Consider the following 27,157-nt stretch of genomic DNA (forward strand, 5'->3'; position numbering starts at 1 on the left):
TGTACAGTTGTAGGCAGTGATGAAAAGTACAGCAGCATAAATTCGAATATTTCTGTATCACACTTGTATATGCTCTATACTACAGTCTACTTTATGGGGAATGGCCATTACAAAGTTAATTCAAACCTTCCAAGTCCAACATAAGAGAGACAGAGATAACAATGATTGTGACTAGCGCTGCTATGAAGGACCTTCCCCACCATCGTTTCCCCACCCATTACTGGTCTAAATTGAACTTGTCAAGAAACGTATACATGAAGGATCAAAGGGGAAAGGGAAAGAATGAGGGTGTAACAAGAAAAATGGCACTGGAAAACAATTATCATCCAAAACAGTAGTGCTATTTTATGTTGGGTCCCGGATGTGTGACTGGGTGTGAGGGCCGTTTGATATGCTGTCAGTCCTTCCTGTGCAAACTAAAGGAATAGAAGCAGTGAAGTTTTACGTGTCCTCTAATTTACCTGCTTGACAGTGTTCTTAATTACTAGATACATTTCAGAAATGACAGTTCACATATCACCATCATCTTTTTCATCCTGTCCTCAAGATGCAGGCACTTGCATCCGGCTACTCAGATATTGTTCTTCTCCTCATGGAAGTGAAATCTGTGTAAGGATCATTAGTTGCAGTTCTACGCTGCAGTTTGCAGCAGCAGCCTCCGTGGCAGCTGTGTTTCTTCATCTACTGTTACACAAAATCACTGGATAATGATATAGCATGAAACATGGCTTACTAAGAAGACTCGGTAGCCACAGTGTTTTGCCTTATTTTTCTTAATTTTGTCAGGATTATTGTGTCAGCACTCAACATTTAGTCTATACCTGTAACTCATCTATATCTTAAAACCTGATTAGCCCCAAAACCTCACCCAAAATCTAGTGTATTCCCTGTTTTTGCATTCACATTGTCAGATTCACATTGTTGGTCCCATTTATAATGACAGACTGCATTGGTTTAAACTCGTCATGACATTTCAAAGGGTAAAATTCACAGCAGTCCAGAGCTACATTGTTATGAATCCCCAAACCTTGTCAAGTTGCAACGTGATTCAGCTCTTAAAGCCTTCATTGCCTGATCCAGGGTTCTGGCTGTGTCGTGGCGTCCTGTTGGTGCTTGTCTCTCATAAGCTCAGCTGTTGATGGAATGCAAGCCTGGTAGAGTTGAAATATTTCTCGACAGACTGGCATAGATGTGTGAGCATCACTTCAGGCCAGAACAAAGCAACCAAGCATTTCTACAGAGGCTTTCACAAGTTTCCCAAAACAGAATTTGCACTGTGTCTGTAGTTGTAGTTGAACAGTTTGGGAGGATGGGCACAATAATAGGAAACCTGAACAATAGGGGTGGGTATTTCGATTCAATTCCGATTCTTGGAGTCATGATTCGATTCAAAATGATTCATTAAAATAAAGAGGGCGACTATATCTTGGCTTTCTCCAGTGCACTGTTTGCCAAACCACTGACTCTTGTCCCTTTGCCCACTGAGCTGCAATAAAATTGAACTGACAGTTAAGCTAACTGTTCTTGATGAAGGTCATTGTCTGACTAACAGCAAAAAGCAGATAAAGGTGTATGAGAGTATTCAGCTCTTTTATTCAAGTTATTTTTTAAAGGTTATTTATTTAAATTAACGGCATTAACTTGGAAGCATCTTACAGTTGTTAATGTCACCTTTTCATTAAGGAGTATTGTTTTAGTGTGGAAATGGGAGTTTCTCATCCTCTTTATAATTTTCTGTCCATATACTTTTCGTATTGAAATTATTGAGAGGACATAGAAAAGTGCAGCATTTATTAATGCCTTTCCTGGCTAGATTATCTTACTGCTTGACAGACCTGAAGCAAACGCATATAATATGTAAAAGTATCTGGAATCATCTTCCTTTGCAAACCCGTCTTCAGCAAGCCCCATTATCCAAAAACTTGTTTCATTTTCCACAGTGCCCTTTTTAAATTGTATGCACACTGTTGCTCAAAGCAGTGATCCTGCTTTCATGGTGATCCACAGCGTAGCTACCAGTGACTTCCCTCATTATTTTGTACCCGGTGAATATTACGAATTACACTTCAAAGGGGTAATTTAGGCCTGACATCCTATAAATAGAACTGAGCGACATGAGGCTGTAAAATGCAGCAGGGATTGCCTGCGCTCACTCTTCTAATGACTTCATTTCTATGCATTAGGAGAAGCGCTGATAGAACTTGATGTCTTGCTGCGCTTTGTGATGACTCAGTCATCACATCTATAGCACTCATCATGAGGGTCGAAGAATGAGGTTGAAGACAGCCATGTGACTTTTTATGGTAGTATAAGAGTATTCAGAAAGTGACATAATGACTTTGACATGTAGTCTCACTATTTATTACCTACTCATTATCTGTCTTTCCCTGTCCTACTTAGGGAATCCGTTACTATTCGAATGTCAAAGACAGACCCAGCTTTCTGACATCCTATCCTGAATTCAAGGTGATTATTCAGAATATTCAGATTATTCAGAATATTCTATTTCTTTAGCTTGAAATTCAGCCCTGCAAACTCGTAACTTTGGGGCCCGACCTACTTTTGAACATCAATGTGAAAAAAATATAAAGAAAATTAAAAAATGAGGAAAAAAAATCAAGGTAGCTACATAAATCATACTCGCTCATCTACGCTGTGTGACACAGTCTATCACAGGAGCGCCTGATTGTATCAGCAGCTGAAAGGGAGACGGTCAGTTTCCCGTCTTCCATAGATCCGCAGGCACTGGGATAATCTGCGGATCGGGTGGGCCGGGTCTTAAAAATAAACATTGTGATTAATAGCGGGTGGGTTGCGGGTGGGTGAAAGAGGGTGAAGCCTCTCCTCATTAAGAGAGACGCTGTGCGCAATTACACACAAGGCACAGCAGCGTAACTTCATTGATTACTTAAATCTCCCGACGAGCCGGCAGGATCGATCAGGATCTAATGTTAATTAATTAATGTTCTGTGTTCTTCTACACATCCCAAAGGTCACACACATACACAGCCCAGCTTCATACAGTGAAATAGTTTGGAGTAAAGCAGCCATCCTTCTGATAAATCCTGATCTCCATCAGAGCTAAATCTAAAAATCTAAAAATGTTATTTCAGAAGCTAAAAGTTTAAATTATAACTACAGTTTTTAGTTTTGCTGCTTAAATGTAAAGATATTTGCTGTAACATTACTGTGTGCATGGAAACGTTTAAATTTACTGACTCTAATCATAAAAGTAAACTGTTAACGAAAACACTCATACATCAATACGACACACAAAGAAATCACCTGAAAAGCTCCATGTCCATGCAGGTGCGGGTCTCTAAATTGCAGAAAATAATTTATTCAGGTGGTGGCGGTTGGATGATTTATGCGTACATGCGGATTCGGATCACATGAGAGCCGATCTGCGCATCACTAGCGCCAACACACACAGGGAGTTTTCGGTAACAGTGGTTGCTTTGGTGGTTGCCAGGGCCTTCCTCCAGCACAACGGCAGACGGAGACACTACTTCTGCAGTGTTTAAAGAGCAGCGGTGAGTTTGACGTTTCTTTTATAATGTGTTAGCTGTAATATCATAAATAAGTGGCATTGTGTGTGTGTGTGTTTGGAGTCGGGGGGTGTATCGCGGTGCTGAAGGGCCCGACCAATTTGAAATGCATTCCGTGGTCCATGGTAACATGAAATGACGTTACATGACATGGCCTGTGTGTTGAATTCAAATGATGGAGATTCACTGCCAGCCATCCTCGAGTCCAGCAGACAGAAAAGTGATCAATTAAGAAAAAGTGGCAAGAACGAGACACGTGGTAAAGTGGTGAGAATGAACATTTGAAATCCTGGTACAGGCCAAGAAACACACAAACGATGCCCTTGAACATAATGCAGTTGAATTTAGCTACTCATATATAGTATATAGTTACTCTGAAGTGTATTTCAGCTCTCTGCGGTAGATGAGTTCTCTATGTAATGAACAACAGGTATCTTTTCTCTCTTTTAACATTCCAGTGAATGTACTGCCAGAGATTTCTTTGAAATGTTTACAGCTTGTAGAAGAACAGAGTGCTCATCTAATGTGCTAAAATGAGAAATTCTGTGGGAAGTGGAAACTTTTCAGATAAAGACAGTTGTTATATTTTGAACATTAGGAGGACGTGATGCATAGATTAGAAGTTTGGAATGAGGTGATCTCTCAAAGCAAGTATGTGTAGATATGATGTCTCGCAAATGGCATATGTTTATAGTCTGTTGTTTTAAGTATTTTTGTGCTGAACAGTAGCAGTCTGTACATGTATTTAGCATCCATCTATGAGCTGATGTTTATCATTATCATGTTTAACATAACTGAATGATTTGCCTTGTTTGTATCATGTCATTTAGCTATTGTAACATATCATCTCTTTGCAGATGAATGGAAATAGCAGACACAAGTAACCAAATTGATGAAAGCCTACACTGATAATTTTTATCACACGCTAAAATATAGTAACAGATTTCCTTTGTCCTCAAATTTTATTAGAATATGAATACAGTATCAGCAGTCAGCAGTCTTAACCTCTAATGAGGCTCAACTGGTATCACTATAAAATGTCACTTCTGTTGAGGTGCTACAGGTGTGATAAGTCTAATTTAATTTAATTAGTGGTTTTCCTGTGGCCAAATGAGGCAGAGGTGACGTTATGTATACCACATTGGTTCCTAAGGTAACTAAAGAGCTAAATGCTCTCCCACTATTGTGGCTATGCACTTGTATTGCTTGCCGCCATATCGCCTGTTGTTTTCGCAATCCTCCTTTGAATGCATACGCATAAAGAAGATGATGTATTGCTCAGGGACAAGTCAGCATTAAACAATATTGCTGCCTGCCCTTTTCTGATTTATTACATTTGCCATAAAGACAAAGATAAGATTAATAGCAAAATTACAAAACATTTTAGAAATATAGACAAAAACAAAACAAACCAGAAGAAACACAAGACACACACATTCAGGAATGTACTGTATATACACATACATTTCTACATACATATAGCACAAACACAGAAAGTCTTACTTTGCATAACTCTTGGTCTTCCTGTATCATGCAATGCTGAGATTAATTTCATTACATTCATATAATCTATATGAAGTCTATCATCACCTTTTAGGGAAGGTGTTCCAAATGGTTTTGAATCAAGAATCCTCAAAGAGACATGCTTTTGATACGAATTTTAGGTTATTTAAGTGCATATGGTAGCTGAAACTGTAGGTAAGGAGACAACAGAAGACGGGGTGCAAAACATAGCTAATGTCGAATTTAAACTATTCAAACTCTCCCTCCTCCCCCTTGATCTCTTTGAACTTGCACTGGACCCTTTGCAGTCTCCTCGTTTTCTCATAGGACAGCCATACGTGGTTGCCCTATTAGATAAGGGGTTTTTGAGCCTTTCCACATGTGTGCATACTTAAACTGTGATTCAGTATTTTATGGTCACAGATTGATATTGCACCATTTCATCACTCTCCCCAATTTCTGTTCTACTCGGGTTAGGCTATCAAATATCCCTTTCTCCTGAATATTTTATGACATGATGCTTTCCTCTGGCTCAGTGAAATGTGTCAAGGCTGATCTGTCGTCGTTGCTCTCTAATGCCGGCCTTTGCCCTTAAAGTGGGAGGGATTCTGTGATTTTGTCATTGTTACTATTTAATAGGATCAAATGGCCATGTGAAATATTAATTTTAAATCATCTCCGTGCTCTTGAGAAGTAAATGCACAGTGGCTGGTGTAGAGTTAAATTTTGTATAGTGGTGACATATGTAATGTAATATAATATTTCTCTCTAGTTCAGGAGAAGAAGATCGAATCACACACCCCCATATGTATCTCATCAGCGGATAATTCCTTGTATGAGACATGAATGGCTTTAGATTACATGGTTATTGCAGTGGTACTGTTATAAACAACTGAAGACAAGATGCAAATGAGACTACAAAATTAGGTTGTAAACTGTAATACCACTCAACTTGTTATTCCTATAGTCAAGGACAATTCAGTTACAATTTATTTACGAGAACACCTCTCTCAACAACAAACAAGGCTCAGACTTGAAATATCACCAGGCTGTAACATCCATAGCATGCAGTTTCTTAAGCATGCTAACATTACGACTGTTGCACCTCTGCTCTTTCCCTCTTATTCATGAACACACTCCAGCTCCATATTTGTTTGCGTTACAATTTCAGACTTACCAGGAACTCATTTGTTTCTGTTATTTTCCTCCAGGCCATCTCCTTTTTGTTCCCTCGGTACATTCAACTCTGAAAACGGGCTTTTTGCTCAGCTTAAAACATTTTTACCTCAGAACACATTTTTGCCTCAGTCGACACAGAGCCTAGAGCAGCTCCATTCACATATTTCCATCGACTTTGATTGCATTTGCGATATTTCCAATTTTTGTTTGCATTCAGTCTGAACAAACCATAAAGGTGTATGTTTAGGCAACCTGAGGAATGATGTGTCAGATGTCTGTTGAAGTAAAATAAAGAACATTAATAATAACATGTCAAGTTATACTTAGATAATGATGTTTATTGTTATTTCAGAGTTTCCTGATTTTGACCAGACCTTCCTGAAATTTACAATGAAGTCAGGGTGTTACACAGTAACAGTTTTAGTGCAACTGTGATTATTGTAACTTACTTACAAAAGAAAATCAGACTGTAGGTTGAAATTGTAAAGCTCAGGGCATTGCTTTTGCAATTTAAGTGTAAAAACGGTGCTAAAGCTGAGTGTCTCACGCACTGTGTTCTAAAATCGTATGTATTTCATCATTCTCTTTACTTACAGGAAATGTGCACCAGTCTACATCACATTTATTAGTCTTAAAGCATCCACATACACTTGTCAAGCACCAAATTGTCCTAGTCCAACTCAGTTGGTGGAGCATATTACCAACTAAGCCAGGGTGCTTTTAAGCATTATTTACTGTATTCCCACAGTGGCTATGGGCATGTAACTGTCCATTCACAGAGATATACAGTGGGGCATGCAATGAGCTGGTTACAGATAGTAGTTTTGCTCGAGGAAGGACGTTTCCACAGGATACACTGCTGCTGTTTCCATTTTTCCTGGTTGTTATGTTTGACTGTCATTTTTATATTGCCTCTCTAAAATGATATTTCAATTTTCACTTTGATTGTTCCATGAATTTGACATGGGTAAGGGATTTTTCTTAGTCAACTGCTTCAAAGTTTATAATAGTTGCGAATAACTTAATTTCATAAAAGCAGACAGCAGAAATCGATTTACTTTAATTTACATAGTTTCTCAATTCCACCATTATTAATTGCAGAGCTCAGATACTCAAGCGCTGCATATAGAGGGCAAAAACAATTCAGTGCTTTGCCATTATCACTTTCAGTCACCCGGCTCCCCAAGCTCAACCTCACTGACGCAGAGGCCCTTTCATATGCTTTGATCCTGTTAATAATTATTTGCTATGCAGCTGAGGAAGGAGGGCAGATTGAAAAAGCACCAGAATGCTGTGCACTGATAGTGGCATTGAGAGAGAGTGGGGGAGAGAAAGACTTGGAACGTTTTGTGGTGTGGGAGTTTCAACAACCCTGTGTTGTCCTTCCCAGACATTTCCACTAAATATGAAAAAGCAGAGAATGGCCTCAAGCCTTCATCTGAAACTGTCAATATATGCCAAAGGACAACAATCCTGCCCTGGATAGACAATAGTTGAATTTGAAACCTATTTTTTCTTGTTTTTACCTAATCCTTTGAAAGAAATATGGTGTGTTCCTGTTATTAGAATGCAACATTCACTATCATCCTCTATATCATTTATTTCCCTCTATTGCTGATGTATTTTTGATGAGTTCTAAGTTCCTTATCTCATCCCTGCTGTCCTTTGCTGTTAGAAAACGTTTCCCTCCTGGACTGGCTCCTTATCTAGAGTTGCTCTGGATGGGCTCTGAACAGAACTGGAATCAACATCCCAACTGGTCTGCTGGCAAGGTCGAAAAAGGAAAGTATTGGCTGGGGGCGAAAGCCAGCCAAGGAGCTCAACTGTTTCTTCATCCTCCTCTCTCCACTGGGGTTGGACATTCTTACATTTCTCCATAGATACTGGAGCTCATACTGGCCTCTTGTTATGTTATGCCTACTGGGGTCGAGATCAGAAAGCTTAAAGGGCTGCGTGTTTCCACAGAGAGGAAGCAAATTTTTTGATGAAGGAATTTCTTGGAAAAACATGTAAAATATAACTAGGAGCTCTACTATCACTCAAACCCAGACATTTGAAGGTGTTTTTCTCCACTCACAGTCAGCATCCCACAGAACCTCCTAACCATTACTGTCGTGTTGATTGACAGGGCAGTAATGCAGTAGGACACAGCATCTCACACCTCATTGGTTTGTGGAACGTGTGAATTTTCAGCAGAGCTGGGGTACATAACTGGATCCACAAATCTCATCAAATCTTGACTCTGAAATGCCCGAAATGGCCAAAAATAAATAGGAGTTATTATGAGCTCCTGTCCTCCCTTCCTTCCTTACTCTGAAGCAGGATTTGTAGTTGCGTGTCTAGGGGTTATGGCGTAGCTTTAGAGACACTTAGCCAACATAGCTACGGTCGACGACGGGAAAGCCGTCAACCCCTCACGTCAAGTATAAACCCAGCTCCACCCCCTCTCTCCCTCTTGATTCATTAGTCATTGAAGTCATTGATTGATACCCTACTCTTATTTCTACTTTAATAATGTTGTTAAAATAGACTCTTATGATCCTAGAGCTCAATAAGAAAATTGATTTATTGAAGTTCTATGTAAATCACCATTGAGAAAGAAGAATGGGTCAAGACTCACATCCCGGAGACAACATGTAAAAGGAAGTCATTATAGTGACAAAGCTGTGATTGCCTGAGTCCTCACTCCTCCAGGTAGGGCAGCCGATAGTGAAGGACAGAGGAATGAATGATCCCGTTATGGTCCCTGTCACTATTGTTGGGAAAATAAAAATGGGAGTGAAGGATTGTCACAGTCTCTCTGATAAACAGAGGGATAGATGAAGATGGCGAAGCGATGAAAAATAGCTGTTAGGTGAGGATTCAGTGGTGTGTGTGTGTGTGTGTGTGTGTGTGTGACTGTGATATTTATGCAAGGAGTAGCGCCTCACATACAAACGCGCATCTCACATTTACAGATGAAAGGCAGTAAACCTTAATGGCAGGTTGGCCATACATAATGGCCTCTAACCGCAGGCATTTTTCTTGGAAGCCATCTGACATTAAGTGTGGTCACAGACGGTTTGTAACAGTTGACTTATGGGATTTAAAAGTCACTGAAGATTCAGAACTCACCGGCAAACCTGCCCTGATGAAATGGGGATAAATAATTGGGATTTGTCCAGCGTCTTGCCATTTTGCTATTGCTTTGGATTCTGTGAAATCTGTAAAATAGACAGCAGCCTTAATAAGTGATTTTTAGTAATCCCTAAAAACCATTGTAGTGAGAGCATTTCACGTCCCTTCTGAATGAAAGGTACATTAATAACACATTTGTTTCTTTCTATTATCCTTACGGAGCCGTACTCCGCAGTGTTTTCCCAAGTAGCGTTATCCACCCTCTGTAAGTCATCATCTACAGTGCAGTGTAACCCATGTGTTTATGTATCTAGAGTATAAAATTCCCCTTGAGCAAAATACAATATCATCACTGTGTCCCACAGTCACATGGAGCGATCAAATCAGTAATATTTTCATGGAGCTATGCTTAATCTGATCCCTGAGATAGAGGAGCATCAGCAACCACAAAGGCTACAAAGGCTTTCTGTGTTATTTTAATCCATCTCCCAGGAAACTCCTGCTTGTATCAGCTATCTGGTTTTCGTGAGGACATGCAGAGGGTTAATTACTGGCAACCCTCTAGCTTGACTTCATCCCATCCCCCTTACTTTCCATTTATCCCACTGGCTTCTCATCCCTGACTTTATCCTTTCCTTCCTCTTCCCCGTTCTCCACACCATTTGCCGGAGATCATCCTTAGAAACTTAACGGTGTAAGAAATGTCATGGTAGAGTTTTCCCTGGTTTCCTCCTTTTGCTCTGTATCAGTTTTCATTTTCTTGTCTTTTCTTATGTTTACAGCATATTCATGACATGATGAAGTACATGCCATAAAGTGCATATTTCATTGAATTCTCACACACATTTTAGCCCCTCGTAAAAATGCCCACAGTTAATGCTACACTGTTGCTATTTAATGAACTACCTACCAGCCTATTTCTCTCTTTACAACTAATACCCTTGTGGGTCCTTGGACTAATTCCACCCCCCAGTGCCCTGTTTTTATTCTGAATCTGGCCCCTGGCCCCTAAGTGTAGAGGACATATGGTCCAGATGACAGCACAGATGATAGGGACACATAGACTTCACCACATCATCTGCCAACTACACTGACATCTGCATGCATACTTTAGCACCTTTGTTGTCAATATGAAATGGCCTCTTTAAGCTAATTTAGTGCTGCTGTGCCACTGAGACTAAACACTGGAAAAAGCTGGTAGTCATCAACTGTCTCTATCCTCATCGTTAGAAAAGCTGCATAAAAGCTGAGAAGCCTTCAGTGAGAATGCCTCAGATTTGGTTTGGTTGTAAAACACTCACTCATAGTGCCCACCTAATTTTAACAGATGTCTTGTAAGTCTAGCAAGAGTGAGTAGCTGCGGAGGCAGCCATGGAAACTAGGCGGTGGAATTGATGGGTTTTGCTTAGGTTGGGCTGTTTTAGACAGGCTCATGAGCTGCACACATGGTGATGACCATATTGAAGATATCGCATCCGCTTCGAGATGTTTGTGTTGGCAGGGAATGCTACAGTAAATGAAGTAAAAGAGGTGCTTGAGGCTCATAGTTTGCAGCAGAATCAATTTAATCTGATCCGTTTGTTTTGTTGTCTTGAAGTCCAAAAGATTCACCTATATCCTTGGAAAGTACTGTATCTTTTGCAGCAATTCCTGATGCGACGTGATAAACAGACACTTTTCAACAATACTACATTATGAAGTAGATGTTATACCACTGGCCATGTTTCCCTTGCTGTGAAAGCATTGTTTCTTTGCTGTCTGCCAATTTGGTAGCTGTTTTGTGTAATTACTAGCTTGTAGACTAAACTTGTCAGCCTACTGAGTTGTCATACCATAGCTGTTCCTTTTAGACCAGAGGAATTGATTTGATAATCACTTTTCTTGACCTAGAAATTAAGTTTCTAATAAAAGCATGTTTTCATGACAGGCATACAGTAAGTGGGTCATGAACTTTGAAGAAATGGACAAGGCTGATGAGGCTATACTGAAGGCTACAGCTTTGCAAGGAAATAAGTTCAGTTTTGACTTTGGTTCAACATGGCAGTGTTGTTATTCATTGTATTCAAGTTTTTGATCTCTGTGTGGGAAAGGAGGCTATCCTCGGTAGAGCATTTTTGCTATGAATTAATTTTGTTTTCACAGCAAACATTTTGGCATGTCATAGCAGGAAAAGCACAGGTGTAATTGGTAACATTAATGATTACTGCATATTAGGTGAGCTAGTTCCAGGGTCCTGGTACATGCTGGTTCACTGGCATGGCTTACTGACACATTTAATGGAACTGAGCCATTGTTAACAAAATTTGTTTGACCTCTGCTTTTCCTGCTATGGCAAGTCAAAATATCAAATGAAAAAGATCTATTCAGATCCAGTGTTTCACTGTAAATATTATTTGCTATATTAAACCTTTCTTTATAAAATCATATTTCAGTCAGTGACATTTTTAACAGTTGTCTGAAACCTTGGACACAGCTGTAGCCCAACGTCTGAGCTGTGAGCATTAACCAAGGAGATATAAACCAATAAATCACATAGTTTTCTTTACAGTTGTTGTGTTTTTTTCCCTTTATATCCCATTGAACAGGCTGTTCAATGGGATATAAATGCCTGTTAAGGCATTTTATCTAGTTCTACAGCCAGGGGGTGTAATTGCAGGCCCAAGGAGTGTAACACACGCATTAAATACCGATATTTGGCAAATCCCCAGAAAAACGAAAATCCTGTCCTTCTGGCTACTGGTTTGCTTCACTGGTTCATGTCTTGCACTTTGATAGTAGTTGTTAAGAGAGGGGAGATCCCTTTCTCTGTCTAGACTCACTCACTTTACAAACCATAAGGCTACTGAAACGTCTACTAAATTTGTACTAAGCAGGCCGGAGGTTACCTTTGCTATATCTATGGGAGGTTGACAGCTGCTTGACCCTGGCCCTGCCTATAAAATGTATCGTTAAGAGGCATCATGAAACTGATAGGTCTCTCTGGGAATTCAATCCTACTGGGAGAATTCAGCTCAACGTCATTCTCTCATTTCTTTTCTTCTTTTTTTTTTAAAGTCTCTTTCTGTTCACCATGAGAAGTTCTTAATGGGTCTAGATGACGTAACTGTTTTAGTGAGCTGGTCACACATGGGGACTGAACACAATGAGTACTGTGAAAGAGAGGGGAAAGGCCAGGTCTATCTCTTTTGTGTCATTCATCCTCTTTTCTTACTTTCCCCTTCAGGTTTTTCTGTTTCTTTTACCCTCTCTTCTTTAAATGTAAGAAGCCAAGTTGATTAGATTTTTATCCTCCTGTACTTGTCCTAGCATTTTTTCCCTACCACTCTTCTTCCCTCTGTCTCTATTCTATAATGTTTTGGCTCCCTCATCATGAACCACTCTCATACTTGTTCCCTCCCTCCCTCCTCACATAGCGCTCAAGCTCTTCCTCCCTCCCTCTGCCTCTCATTCATGCACCAGCTCCATATCGACTACGTTTGTCATGTGGCTCTCTCCCCGGTTCATCTGCCTGGCCACTGATCGGATACGCGCCACTGCTTTGTAAGTAGCTAGCCACGTTTTTTTTTTTTTGTTTATTCTTCACCTCCCTCCTCTTCCTGCTCTTCAAGGCTCCAACAACTGTTGCTGTCTGCTCAGTATGGCAGAGGCTTGCTAGCATACTGACAGGCTCAGAGACACAGATGGACAGGATGATCACACAGGACTTAAGAGATCCACAGAGAAAAGGTTGTGCAGAGGGACAGATTAGATGAAGTGAAGTCAGGGGGGAAGCGGAGGAGAGGGAGTCACATGCCAGCCTGTGCATCATTATTATCATCTTCTGTCTCGAGTGTCAAATGTTCAGAGCTGACGGGACACCCTCTAATTAAGAAGGATTTGTGGCTTTGGACAAGCTGGCTCACATGTTAATGAGAACTCTTTATACACTGGAGTAGCTGCAGCTTTCTTAGTCACAGTTGACTACAATGGGAGTCTGTCATGCAAAAATAAGCTTATTCACAAACTACTTTTTATCTGTTCATGTAACTTAACCTTTTCGAGATAAAGATAGATGTTTATGCTTTGTTGTCCTGTTCAGTTCTACTTTTTTATATAATATTGTAGCAGCCTGTGCTTCTTTTTCTCACCCTTGTGAATATTGAATTTGTGTGGAAGTAGCTTGCTCAGCTTAAAACATGTTTAAAAGAGAATGGTTTATTTGTTTACAGGGACTTTTGTTTGCACCCTGATTCTCCTGTCTGCATTTTCAACACAATCCTTCACTGTCTGCATAGAAATTCCAGCCATAATAAAAGGATTTTACTGTCAGTCTACTGACTGTAATAATAGACCTGTGAAAGAGAGAGAAATGCACACTGAGATTGAGATGGGGACTGATTGATTTGGTAACCCTTTTCTCATTTACTCAGATGTGAAGAAAAAAGTACACGCTCAGCAGTGCTTGGAGCACAGTCAAGTTAATACAACTTGATTTGTGGCTTATCTGTGACTATTTTTGCTATATGTATATTGAATAATCCCACCCCTCCTCCAACACATTTCTTTTCAATCAGTTCTAAGCAGGAAGACACAATATACACACATATGCATGTTAGCTAATGCTTTTAGGCCTAACCAGAGAGAGTGTGTTTGATGATTTGTGTTTTGTTATTGTTTTCAATCCAGTGGTAGTTGTGAGTCAATTCTATCTTAATTTCAATTGTACAAAAATGTAACTCTGCAAATTTGATTGATTTTAAAGTTTCTCACAAGTAGGCTACTTGTTTTCTGATTTGCCCTCTCTAGCTCACTGTCTGTGTTATCTGTCCCTTAAATGAAGAGTAACAGTGGTAGCTGTTACTGTGGAGCGCCTCTCACCACCAGCAGCACAACGCCTGTCACTGAAAATGCAGAGTAGTTTGGAGAGTGGAGTTTGGAGGTTGTTATGGAGACAAGGACAAGGTAGAGCAGACTGACAGGAAGCGATGATAAAGATGAGTTAGAGGGCTCTGCTCCCGTCTGATTTGGGGGGGGAAGCTGAGACGTGGAGCCAGATGTTATGCTGCATCATTGTCTGCCACGCCATTATCCTGGACAAAACCACTGTTGAAGCCTTGGTGACAGTCAGGACGGCCGTCATAGCCTTCCCAGTGTCCGGGGCTAGCTCCGGGGGGGAAGCCCCGGGTTTAGTGGCCATGGCGGAGACAGTGGAGGACAGCAAAGAGATTTTGTTTTGTGCTGCAGAGAACCTGAGATGGAGGGAACCGAGCCATCTGACTCGTGTCCGCTATCTGGGTCCTCCTCCGGGATGTCTTGAAACCCGTAGTTGAAGAGGTCCAGCTCTGCCTCCGGTGAGGGATCCACACGGTTGGCCAAGCTGCCGTCACTGCCTCCCTCGACACACAAGCCTCGCAGCAGGGATAAACCCAACAGCGACAGCTCTTAGAGGGCGAAGCCTATACGAAATAGATCAATCGTTCTGATGACTGGGATGGACTGTATGTGCATATTCATGAAGCTGCCAGTAGGACTGATCTGTGTGTTCAGTGTAAGTCACAGCTGATGGTGTCTGTGTGGCGTTGACTGCCACTAAGCTCAGCTTTTTTGTGATTATTTGTCTGTGGTCTTCCTCTGAGCCCTGTTGTTGTGTAAAAACTTCCTGTGTGTCTCTGTACTCAGCCACAGACTTACACTATATCCAACACACCATATTTAAGAAAAACACAGGTCTTACATCTTAAGACAGGTTTGAGTTGCAATCCCTTAAATTTATTGGAGAATGACGCTCAAAATAGCAGTTTTGTAATTAGTAAGTTTAGTGCTCTTTTGTGATCGTTTCTTAACAAAATGGGTATTTAATGTGCATTGGATCATACAGTACTGCTAAAATACCATTAAGAAGTAACCTCCAAACAGCACATGCAATCATTGTCTAGCTTAGTGAATGTGGTCACTTGGTAAGTTCAGCTTGACAGCCGTGTGTGACTGATGGATTCTGGAGTCTTTATACCTTAATCCTGGTTTCAAGTATTTCAAGAGTCGTGCACAATCTAGGTTCAATTACTTGCTCAAAGTATTGTTTGCACCAAACACTGATACATTGAACACTGAACATTGATTCCTGTGTTTATTCTTCTGGCCTGGTTTCTGTGTTTTTTCATTTTTGTTGTTTTACTTTGTCCTGCGAGGGTTCCAGTGGTTCCACTGTAAGCTATTAGCTCAGCCTCTCAGCAGCCAGTGTTAATGACAGTGAGTCAGCAAATTATGCTCACAGAATGTGGCCATGGATTGGGAAAGGTGAAGGTGGTCTGGGAGTCAGGTGAAAAGCTTCTATAACAACTACAAATCAGTGCTATTTATTCTATTGTACAGAATGTACAGAAATGTGGCATAAGCAGTCACACACACAAACGGACATTCGAGCATTTAGCTAAAAATTAAAGTTAACTATTTTTTCTACACAAAAATCCATTCATCAGTTTCATCCGATTCAGACTGATTGAGCATCTTTTGGCCTTTTAATAAACAGTTTGCCCAAAAGTTCCTCTGTTGCTTTCATTCAGTACTGACGCCAAAGAGAAGTTTAACAAACACTGGGACTCTGTCGTGAAAACAGCAGGAAACTCAACGGTTGAAAATTCAAACTGTAATTACGGTGTCAAAGCAGCAACACACACTCGCAGTGGCCCAGGAAGTGCACTGCTCAGAGGAGACAAACCAATAGTATGCTAGAGCTGCGAGTCCTGCAGAAGGGATTTTACAGGTAGCAGATGGACTACTGGAACCAGCTGTTGTTTACTAGTTAGAAGGGAGGGATTGTGGTCAATTAAGTTCACAGAGGCAGGGACATGCGTGCATTGGCACCTGCAAACACCACACTTTAATTTTAAGTCTGCTGAAATGTGCAAAACAAACTGTTGGACTGATACTGTAGCAGCCTCTGAAGAGGAATGCCACAACACAGAGTGGTGGGAAACTAAAGGTTTGATGATCCTGCTCCAGCTGTTCTGCTTAGGTCAACTGGAGGTGGTTTTATTGGGCAGCTCACAGGTGTGTATAGCTCTTGGAGTGTGTGGGAGGGCAGCGCTGGACAGAGCAAGTGTTATTATACTGTACTTAAATTAACACTGAAAAATTAGCGGAGCATAGGGTGTATAATCTTGCTCTTAATCGTCCTCAGCTTTAGAAATGCTCTTCCTGAGCTTTTTCTGTTGTAAAAATGAGGCATGCCTATTGACCCTTTAGCTGTTCCACATGGCACTTGTCACACAACTAGGTCACTATTAGCTGGGTATCGTAGAAAAGGTTTCAGTCGTAGTCATCTGGACGTTTCGGCTCCCATCCGGAAGTCATTCTCAATATCACATTGAGAAACGTCTTGATTCTGAAAACATTGTCCAGATGATTACGACTGAAACCTTTTCTACGATAGAACACTCCTGGACGAATGAGGGACTACACCATCCTATTAGCTGGGTACTTACCCAGGACCACAACCTGAGGCTTATTTTTGTTGTTTCAGCCATCATTTCAGACCGTTATAACATTTTACTCATTAAATTAATTGCTGTCATCTGGGGACATCACTAGAACGGAGTCCACAACACAAGGGATCAGACGATCACACATTCCCCCAATCTGACAATATTTTCTAAACCACTTTTTATATAATTCTCTGTCCTCCACAATGAGTGTAGCTAGTAGAAAAAGGTGAAAGAGGTAGTAACTCTGCAGAATCCAACGAACCTATACAACAGTTTGGGTCATAACTTTTGCCTTTGTTTTCTCTTTCAACTGAGCATAGTAAAGTTAAAGGTTGGCTTGTGTTGTTTAGCCTCCTGGACTCCATCGTAGCAACAGTGCCATATCCTGAATCTTAGCAATTAAGTTGGTAAGAAAAATGTAATGATAACGCAGAGAAATGACGGCTAGAACTACAAAAATAGCATTGAGGTTGTGAAAAAAATCTCCCTCTAACCAACAGGCACACTGACAATTCAGCAGGCTTGTGCCTGAGAGTTGCCAGAAATGTTCATTAGATGTGATCAAAGCTTTGGGGGTTGGGTGATAATGCACTACATAGAAATGACGGTTGCATAAGAGACTAACAGAATCATCACATAAAGTTATTCCATTATTCCAATGTAATTGTGTCATACTGTTGGTCAAACAAACATTTTTAAATATAATAATATAAATAGCCTCATTAAAAAAACCCCAAGGCTCCTGAGATGACAATTTCTATCCCCCAACAAGACGAAGACTCCTCGGATGAATTAATGCAGAACGGTTTTTAAGATAGTCCTTAACATGGGGGGATGGTTTTGCGTTATTTTCTTAGGTTTTCCTTGGTTGCATAGCAACACTCATGGAGCCACCTATTTTGCCACCAAATACAACTCCTCCAACAGATCCTACAGGAGCAAAAGGAGGATTGAGTTTGCAATTGGGCTGAGCAAATGCATTGACAGAAAATATGTCCTCCCTTCACACTTGGCACTAATTCCATCAACTGGATTAGGAGAACTGTTGTGTCCAGTTTATTTTCAGCCCACAGGATACCAGGACAAGATAGATGTTTGCATGCTGCTCAGTAGAGCATTATACACACATAGTAGACACAGTGACCAGAGAATTCTGCCTTCTGAAAAACAGTAAGGGCCCTACTTTCAACGACCACCGCAGGCAGCGCTCCGACCGTTCCTGACCTTGATACTCTCTTTGCCCCTCTGTGTGGTATTTTGGTGCCCAGTGCAGAGCACACAATACATAGGTGGGAGGAGAGGCGCAAACAGGTGGGACATTCATTCAGATGAGGAAAGCAAGTTGTTGGTATTATGGTGAAAAATGTGTCTTGTGCTGAGAATAGACGTCTCAGAACCAAGTCTGTTTCTGACGCAACGGCAAATATGTTGAGAAATCTGCAGTCTCCGATTTGAGATGTGCCGACCCAGAGCTCAGTGCCATTACGCACAACCGTCCACTGTGATTATCTTGATTAAATTACATACAAATGACACCAGGCTGCTACAGAATAACTCGACACACATCAGACTGGTCAGCTATAACTCGATATTCTGCCCGTTTATGCGAGAGACATTTGATTACGGTTCATGTTTTATTCTTGAAATGCTGTCACAATATAAGATATGATGTAACCATTTACAACGTGAAATACGGAAGAATTGACTGAAATAGCATTGGATTAATGCATTCATATAAATTGCTTCACCAAACTATTTTTAATTATTTGTTTCTCTTATCATTGTACTAATTAACTGTTTGAAAAAAACCACACCATCTGCCTTTGGCTGCAGATTTGTGGTGCTGTGTTCGCATTGTGCCGCTCTGCACCATCCAGACAACAATATGATTTCCTGGAGAAACTGATCTGTCTTTTGTCATGCTTCACTGTGATTGGCACAGCTGTTTCAGAGCGATCAGAGCAGTGATGTGGCTGGCTGAGAGTGTATTTATTAGTCCCTACACCCTCATATTAATGTTCACCACTGCTTGGAGACGCCCGCACAGTCCGTACGCTCAAGAAGTACCGCTGTGTGTTTGTCGGTGTGTTTGCGCGATTAAAATAGGGCCCTAAGAATCATGACTGCCTGCCAGCTGGGCTTACAACTCAAACCATCCAAGGTCACTACAAGATAAAGTAACTACATGTATATTTCATTGTGTCTGTGTTGTGTTTTGGTTTTGTGTAATGATGCTACTTATGTTGAGCTGCTCATTGGAGTGTTATTCTCATCATTCCAGGCAAATCAACTACTAGTAGTTCACCATGTAAAACAACACTTAAAGAGAATGCACATTATGCATTATGTTTGCTCACATTTATATATGCAGTACATATATTTTTTTATTAATTCCAGGCACTTATTACCCTGTTGCATCCATTTCACATTGAATGCCAAACAGATTAAAAAAAAAAAAAAAAACTTTTATGATTTTGAAATAGTCCTACTGAAGGTCCGAGAAGCACAGGTCCTCAGGGCCACTTGAAGCTTAAATGAGTTCATATGCATCAAGTTGTGTCTACTGGTGTCTTGGCCTGCAACATAATAAAGTTTGTCTGTTTTTAGATGAATTTCCCCGGGTGCTAATTGTACCAATAAATCTGATAACTGTTCTGTAATGTCATGCAAGAACAATGACTTGCTCTGTAAATGAGCCACGATGTTAAGAGATCTGCGTCAGGGAAACTAACAAAATGCTTTCTTCTTCTCTCCCTCTGTTTTACTTTCTCTGGTTCCATTTCCATCAGCCTCCCTCTCCATTCTTTCTCTCACACTCTCATGCATTCTGTTCATCTTTCTCTCTCTGACTTTCTCTGCCTGTTTCTGTCTCTCTGTCATCTGTAGGTTCCAGAAGTAGGTGGTCACCAGCTGGGACTCCATGGCTGCCACTGCTGCCCCTTGATTCATTGCACTGTGAGTTCACTCCTGTTTTGTGTGTGTGTTGATCTGTTTGTCCATCTGTGTTTTTCTCATGTCTTCATAGGCTTTCCTTGTTTGTTTAGTCAGTCTATGCAGCATGCCCACTGACATACCAAACCCTTGATCTATCCTCTGGAGTAGCTACCTCTCCATGACTTTATTTGTGGTACTGTTTTGAATTGTGAAGATACATTTTTGTGACTCTAAAAGTTGATGCCGAGAGAGTCTGGATCCTCCCCATAGACCAGAGTCGTGCTGTGATTAGTCTCTCATGCTGTGTTCATTATTCTGCTGATTCCACTCTCTACACTGCTCTAGCACACTCTGGCATTAGTATGGCAATACTGGCTTTCTCCAAAACAAAAACTGTATTCAGTGTTCCCAACTTAATGACTGACAGGCTGTTATAGCGATTACAAGCACTGTAGTTTTCTTATTAGTGTATGATTTCAAAACAACTTATTCTCTCCATATTTGATATAATATATAGAACTATCACAGCTGGTATAGTATTTTTGGTAATGGATTCTTAACTGCCATTGGGCATATTGTCCTCTCAGTGAATAGGATGGTGTTCCAAACAACTATACATGGTCGTGCATCATATAACGTAAAGTAGTTAAGTATATGTTTTCAAAAATAATAAAACATTTGAAAATATATTTCCTTTTTTAAAAAGCAGCATTAATTAAGTTTTTGGCCATATGGAAACACAGCATTACTGTATTGCCAAAAACAAACAAACACACAACTAAAACACTGTATAAAGATGTTTATAAGGTGTTTTAGTTCTGTTTTGGATTCCACAAACACCTGACAGAAATGGCTCTTTATTAGCTAAATGCTCCACTATGTTCACCAGCCAGTCGCTAACGTTAGCTGTCTGCTGTTTGGTGCTGGGCAGGTACAGTTGGTTTATCAGAGCTTTTTCGCCGAAAACAGCTGCCTGCTGTGTCTGGAAACAACGCTGACGAGAGCAGTGCGACTGAATCAAATGGTAAAGTTGTAGGCCATAAAACCAAAACAATGAGCTGCAAGACACTAAAACTCTCTGCCGAGCTGAGGAGAACTGCAGAGTTTAGTGATAATTCTCTCAGCGTTTTTTCTCTATGATCAACCCCTTTCACAGTACACATTAGCTCTAAATTCTTGGACATTGTTTTGTTAAATGGTAAATGTTCATCTAAACGTGTTAACTTTTTTAAACTTGTCGTGAAGATTTTGTTGATGACTTACCTTTGCTAACATTGTCATACACTTATTATGTTGCTAATGATCTGTGTTTCCATATGTCTCAGTGCCAGCTGGGTAAAAAGCAGCCATCTGTGTTGTTGTGTCTCAGCAGGTTTTGGTCCTTCTCTGTTTGCATGTGCTCGGTCTCCACAGCTCCCACCACAGATGTTGCTGTGTGTGTGTGTGTGTGTGTGTGTGTGTGTGTGTGTGTGTGTAATAACAATAGGTACTTCATGTGCTGTACTTGACCTTTTACAAAGGAACACCAGACAACTATCCTTTCTTTAGTTTTGTCTGCCACATTTGCTTTTCTTTGGTGCTTTGTATTGAGACCTTCAAGATACACACACACACACACACACACACCAGGGCTGAACTATATTGGGAAAAAATAACACGTTGTTTTGTTTTTTTTTTTTTTTCAATATAAATCAGAGGACTGTATTTGGAATGATGTATAATTTGGGGTTGCCAAGTGCAACAAGGGAAAGAAAGTCCTTACAGTAGTTACAAGGAAGTTGTAGTTCTTCCAGTTTGGCGATTATTTTAAAGAAAAATCGTGGGGATTTGAAAAAATAGCAAGCTCTCATAAATACTTAGAGGATGGGTTTAATTCATGATCACTCCTTGGAGGGACTGATGATTGCACGTGTGTCCATTGCGATATTGATTCTGAAACAACATATTTTTTATCTCTCCACCATGCCAAGGAAATTTGTTTTACATGTAGTAAGAAGTAAACACTGGCTGGCAGCAAAACCACAACCAGGAAGTGTGTGAAATCTTATTTTTGAAATGTTCCTTTTTTAATGAGACCCGTCAGGCTTGATTTTACACACATACACCAACTCAAATGGTTTGGGGCTGGTTGGAGGAAGCGAGGCGGATGAAATGCTTGTTCAGGCAAAGACAGGGGTACTGTACCTTGTGTAAGCTGCTGTACCAAGCAAACATAGGCTCCCTTTTTCAAAGCTTTTGACCCACAGGCAGCTGCTCAGCTTCGTCCCCTGTGCATTTCACCTGGAAGCGTCAGTGGCATAGAATGGCATTAGCGCACTCCTCTGCCTTCTCCAGTATCCATTAGTTTCTGCTGCCGCTGGTTTGTTTTGCACTTGGCAGTTAAGAGCAGGAAGGGTGTTGTGTTCAATGTAAGTTGATGACGTGGTATTGCTTTCCAAGCTCTTGATGCCAGCAGTCATTTCTTGGCCCACACCTCTCATCACCTTCCTCAAAGCCACTAAGAGAAATGATTGCTCACACTGCGAAAAATAAAATAATAGCTATGTGTCTGTCTTAAACTAGTTGCTAGAAAATGATGGACTGGTGGAGGATTTGTTGTTGTTTTTGTTGCGATTACCATTATAATGTTTTCGCTAGCTACCAACAAGCTACAAGCTAGGGGTGGGCGATATGGCCAAAATCTTCTATCACGGTATATGTAATTTTATATCACGGTAAAGTTTATATCACGATACAGTAATAGATCGCATGAGAATCCAGCCCTGATTTGCTACATAGCCTGCCCCGAATATATAGCAGAGATGTTAAGCAGGTACTAACTGCTTTGGTCAGTTGCTTTTTGCTAGTCACCATTATTAGCTTAAGCCTATGGCATTTTCCACTGCATAAATTAGCCTAGCATCTAGCAGACTTTTGCTCTACTCATAGCTTAACAAATTACATATTATTTATACTTTCTCTTACTCATGTTGATTTAAGTCACTGCATCTCCCGACAGAACACCACGGTTGAATTTCAGCGTTACGTAACGAGTTGTCGTCAATTCCAGTAACTTAACCTTCACTTCACCTTTCCCTCTTCTGCTCTGCTCTGTGTATGTGTGCTAAGCCCCTGCTCTCTGTGAGCAGAGGAGAGAACCTAGCGCGGCCGTAAATTACAGCCAAACGCAGTAAAGAGTCACACTGACCTGAAGTGATACAAGGGCACATAAATTAGGTATATAACATGAATAAAATATTTAGTTTCTTTCATGGGAGGCTGGCCGCGGTGTAATATTGCCAGATCTCTACCGGTGGACACATTTCTACCGTTGCACAGTATATTCTGTCTCATCGCCCAACCCTAGCTACCTGTATGGTCTCCTCTTGTGTGAGCCTTCCTAAAATGTCTTCTATGTTTTCCTTTTTCCTGATGCAGGTCAGACCCACACAGCTGTTATGGTTCTTCCACCGCTGCTGTTGTTTATAATGTCTTTCTGGAGTTGATCATTTTTCAACTTGGACCCTTTACTGTCAAGTAAAGTGAAGCCAACGTGGCATCACATGTGTAACTTCACTTGTGAAATTAATCTTTGATATAAAACTGAAACTCATTAAGGAGTACAATGATTTAATTATGTCTTTTACCTTCCCATTTTGAGTTTTTTTTTTTATAAAACCCCTGATTTCACATAGTACAAAAAGACAGCTGTGAATGTTTTCCAAACCGGAGCCAGCATTTTGGATTAGCATAGTCATTCTCCAGAGAGCACAGTTAGCAGGCAGAGAAACAGACAAAGCCATGGTTAAATCATTAGTGAAATAAGCCTGTCCTCCATTACCGTCAGCCTAACACAGTCCAACACCACCATGGGAAAAGGAAGAGTATTTCTACATTCACAAAAACACTGTTTCTTTTTATTCGTTGTAATTGGGAACTGTTATCAAATCTGTTCCCCCCTACTCATTTCTCCTAGAATTGAGCACTGTAGCAGAAACAGGCAACTGTTCTTCGAAGAAAGTAGGACGAGTTTCTCCAGCAGCTTCAGTTTTGTCCTGGGGCTGTTTCTGTCTTTTGTAGCTTCCTATATGTTCTGCCTATATATTCTGTTTCTCGTGTCTATACTCAAGAATGACTAATTAAGGCCTCGATAGGCTAGTGTTGAATTGAAGGAGTGTTAAGAGTAAGTTCTTTGTCCATATTACGTTTACATGCATGTGAGCACTTACTATCTTCTTACCGTGTACGTTAGTATTGTGAAATACTGTAAATGTTAAGATATGTCTGTACCATTGTCACAGCAACTTTATTTTTACTATTATTTGTTAGTGGCTTGCTAATTAGCTTTAGCAAGATGTCCTATATACATCACATTTGTTATCTATACACAGATAAACACTGTTACACAGGGAGAAGCTATGCAACAGATGTGATGTATATAGGACATCTTGCTAAAGCAAATTTGCATCCCCTGTTCGTGGTTAGGCTTTTAAGATCAGGCTAAAACAGCTAAACAAAAAAAATAGATCAAACAAATTCAGGATAACAAAACAACAAAATCGAGTACACATATTGTACTGGTTTTCAGTCAAGCCTCTGTTCCACGGGGTAGAGGGAATGGAAGCAAGGAGGATGTGAGTCAGGGGTGAGAAAACCTTCATGAGCTTTCCACAGTCATCACTAACCTGCCCCTGGCTAATCACTGTGTCAGTTTTACACCAGAGCCTGGGGAGTGGGAGTGAGTGAAACTGAGAGAGTGAGAGTGAATGAGCGTATGTGTGCGTGTGAAAGAGAGAGTAAGTGTGTGTGTTGGTGTGACAGTGAACTGTGTGAGAGACAGAGAAAGGAGAAAACTCTGAGAGAGAAAAAAAATCCCATGATGACATGCTTGTTATTTATATCCCTACAGCCGGATAGTGCATTAATATAGACCTGCTACAGCGCTGCAGTTGTGTGCAAGTAATTCAAGGTTTGAATGTTTCAGTTTGTATGTATTTACTGAAACATGGGCATTTCCTCCTTTTCCCATGACCACCACATTAACACAGCAGTAACTGAACATGTTTTAAATGTCTTTTTCTGCCCTTCCAGCCTAATGTTGCATGCACTAAGTTATTAAATATGCCCAAAGAAGTGTGGCTCATGTTTGACCAGGGCAAGCAAAACGCCTGTGTCTTTCGCACTGGGCAGACTTCAGATGTGTTTTACCACCCTCCTCCTGACTGTTTCCTTTGTGGTTTATGTTAAAGGCTTATTTTTTGTGCTCTCTGTAGTTTTGCTCCCACTGGGGATTTCTAGAGTAGTGTTATTAAGGGAAGAAAATCTACCATAACATGGAATTTGCACATGACCATGACAGTTGAGATGTTTTTCCTCTACACAAATGGCTTTCCAAAAGCTAAAAGTACAGAGCCAAGTCTCTAATCTGTGATGGTATCATGTTACACATTTTTACCTGCTCCAGTGACAAGGACTTTGTGAACACTGAGGCAGCACACACTGTGACTTTACCGGAATACAAGGAAGAATCTGTTCCTATTCAGACTTTATGTGATCAGGTAGACTTTATGCACATATATATTTGTATAAGCAGTCGGGTAGCTCTTCAAAAGCAGCCTTGTATTTATTTTCAATGGAACGTATTTAATGACATCAGTTATTGCCTTTAGTTTATATAAATATCCAATAATTTTATATTGAATGCAAGATTTTTGGATGAAGTCAATCAGGCAAGTAGAATTATCTCTTTACTTGGCCCTTAAAGTTACTAGCAGGCCAGGATAGGGTAATATTCATGTTTAGTAAGGCAGATATAAAATTATGCTCTGCTCTAAAATGAGCAGTAACACTAGTTTAGCAAGTTTAACAATCATTCTTTTAAGTCTGTAGCTATAGTATGTATAGTATTACATACAGTATATTGGAATGCAGTTACAGTACAGTATATCTTCAGGCTGAGTAACCATATACAGTGGTGTGCAAAAGTGTTTGCCCCCTTCCTGATTTCTTATTTTTTTGCATGTTTGTCACATTTAAATGTTTCAGATCATCAAACAAATTTAAATATAAGTCGAAGATAACACAAGTAAACACAAGCATGAACTGCCTTTTTAAGGTCATGCCACAGCATCTCAATAGGATTCAGGTCAGGACTTTGACTAGGCCTCTCCAAAGTCTTCATTTTGTTCTTCTTCAGCCATTCAGAGGTGGAATTGCAGGTGTCTTTTGATCATTGTCCTGCTGCAGAACCCAAGTTCGCTTCAGCTTGAGGTCGCGAACAGATGGCCAGACATTCTCCTTCAGGATTTTTTGGTAGACAGCAGAATTCATGGTTCCATTTATCACAGCAAGTCTTCCAAGTCCTGAAGAAGCAAAACAGCCCCAGACCATTACACTACCACCACCATATTTTACTGTTGGTATGATGTTCTTTTTCTGAAATGTGGTGTTACTTTTATGCCAGATGTAATGGGACACACACCTTCCAAAAAGTTCAACTTTTGTCTCGTCAGTCCACAGAGTATTTTCCCAAACATTTTGGGGATCATCAAGATGTTTTCTGGCAAAAATGCGATGAGCCTTAATGTTCTTTTTGCTCAGCAGTGGTTTTCGTCTTGGAACTCTGCCATGCAGGCCATTTTTGTCTCTTTCTTATAGTGGAGTCATGAACACTGACCTTAACTGAGGCAAGTGAGGCCTGCAGTTCTTTGGATGTTGTTGTGGGGTCTCTGAGTGGCTGAAGAAGAAGAAAATGAAGACTTTGGAGTGGCCTAGTCAAAGTCCTGGCCTGAATCCTATTGAGATGCTGTGGCATCACCTTAAAAAGAATTACAACAATTCTGCAAAGATGAGTGGGCCAAAATTTGTCCACAGCGCTGTAAAAGACTCATTGCAAGTTATCGCAAACGCTTGATTGCAGTTGTTGCTGATAAGGGTGGCCCAACCAGTTATTAGGTTTAGGGGGCAGTCACTATTTCACATACGGCCATGTAGGTTTGGATTTAGTTTTCCCTTAATAATAATAACCTTCATTTAAAAACTGCAATTTGTGTTTACTTGTGTTATCTTTGACTAATATTTAAATTTGTTTGATGATCTGAAACATTTAAGTGTGACAAGCAAAAAAATAAGAAATCAGGAAGGGTGCAAACACTTTTGCACACCACTGGATTATACATTTGGATTTTCAAAACCAGTCCCTGCTGGAACTCCAGCATTCCTCAAACATGCTTTGTCTTTTCTATGAACTTTAGTTTTATAAAATGCTACATCTAGTACCTTTAAAAAAATACAGAGCAGAGGTGTCATGATACCCAACAGCTTTACTTTCAGTAGGTATCACATTTTCCAAATGACCTATATTTATTTTATCAGAATTATACTCTGTAATTGTGTCTCTTTAGAGTATTTTGTGTGTGTGTGTGTCCATAAATC

General features: G+C 40.4%; 1 protein-coding gene across 8 annotated transcripts in view; it reads left to right on the plus strand.

Annotated features, from left to right (window-relative positions):
• Window positions 1–27,157, plus strand: part of peak1 (pseudopodium-enriched atypical kinase 1) — a 105,232-nt gene that overhangs the window by 31,287 nt on the left and 46,788 nt on the right. For 4 of the 8 annotated variants that reach the window (XM_044194114.1, XM_044194111.1, XM_044194117.1 and 1 more), the window contains one exon: window positions 19,697–19,765. The gene's annotated coding sequence lies outside the window, so the exon portion shown is untranslated. Of the gene's footprint in view, window positions 1–12,760; window positions 12,888–19,599; window positions 19,766–27,157 lie in introns of all 8 variants that reach the window. The other 4 variants (XM_044194116.1, XM_044194112.1, XM_044194113.1 and 1 more) reach the window with 2 other exon arrangements.

Source organism: Siniperca chuatsi, linkage group LG4 (genome assembly GCF_020085105.1).
Source record: "Siniperca chuatsi isolate FFG_IHB_CAS linkage group LG4, ASM2008510v1, whole genome shotgun sequence".
NCBI lineage: Eukaryota > Metazoa > Chordata > Actinopteri > Centrarchiformes > Sinipercidae > Siniperca > Siniperca chuatsi.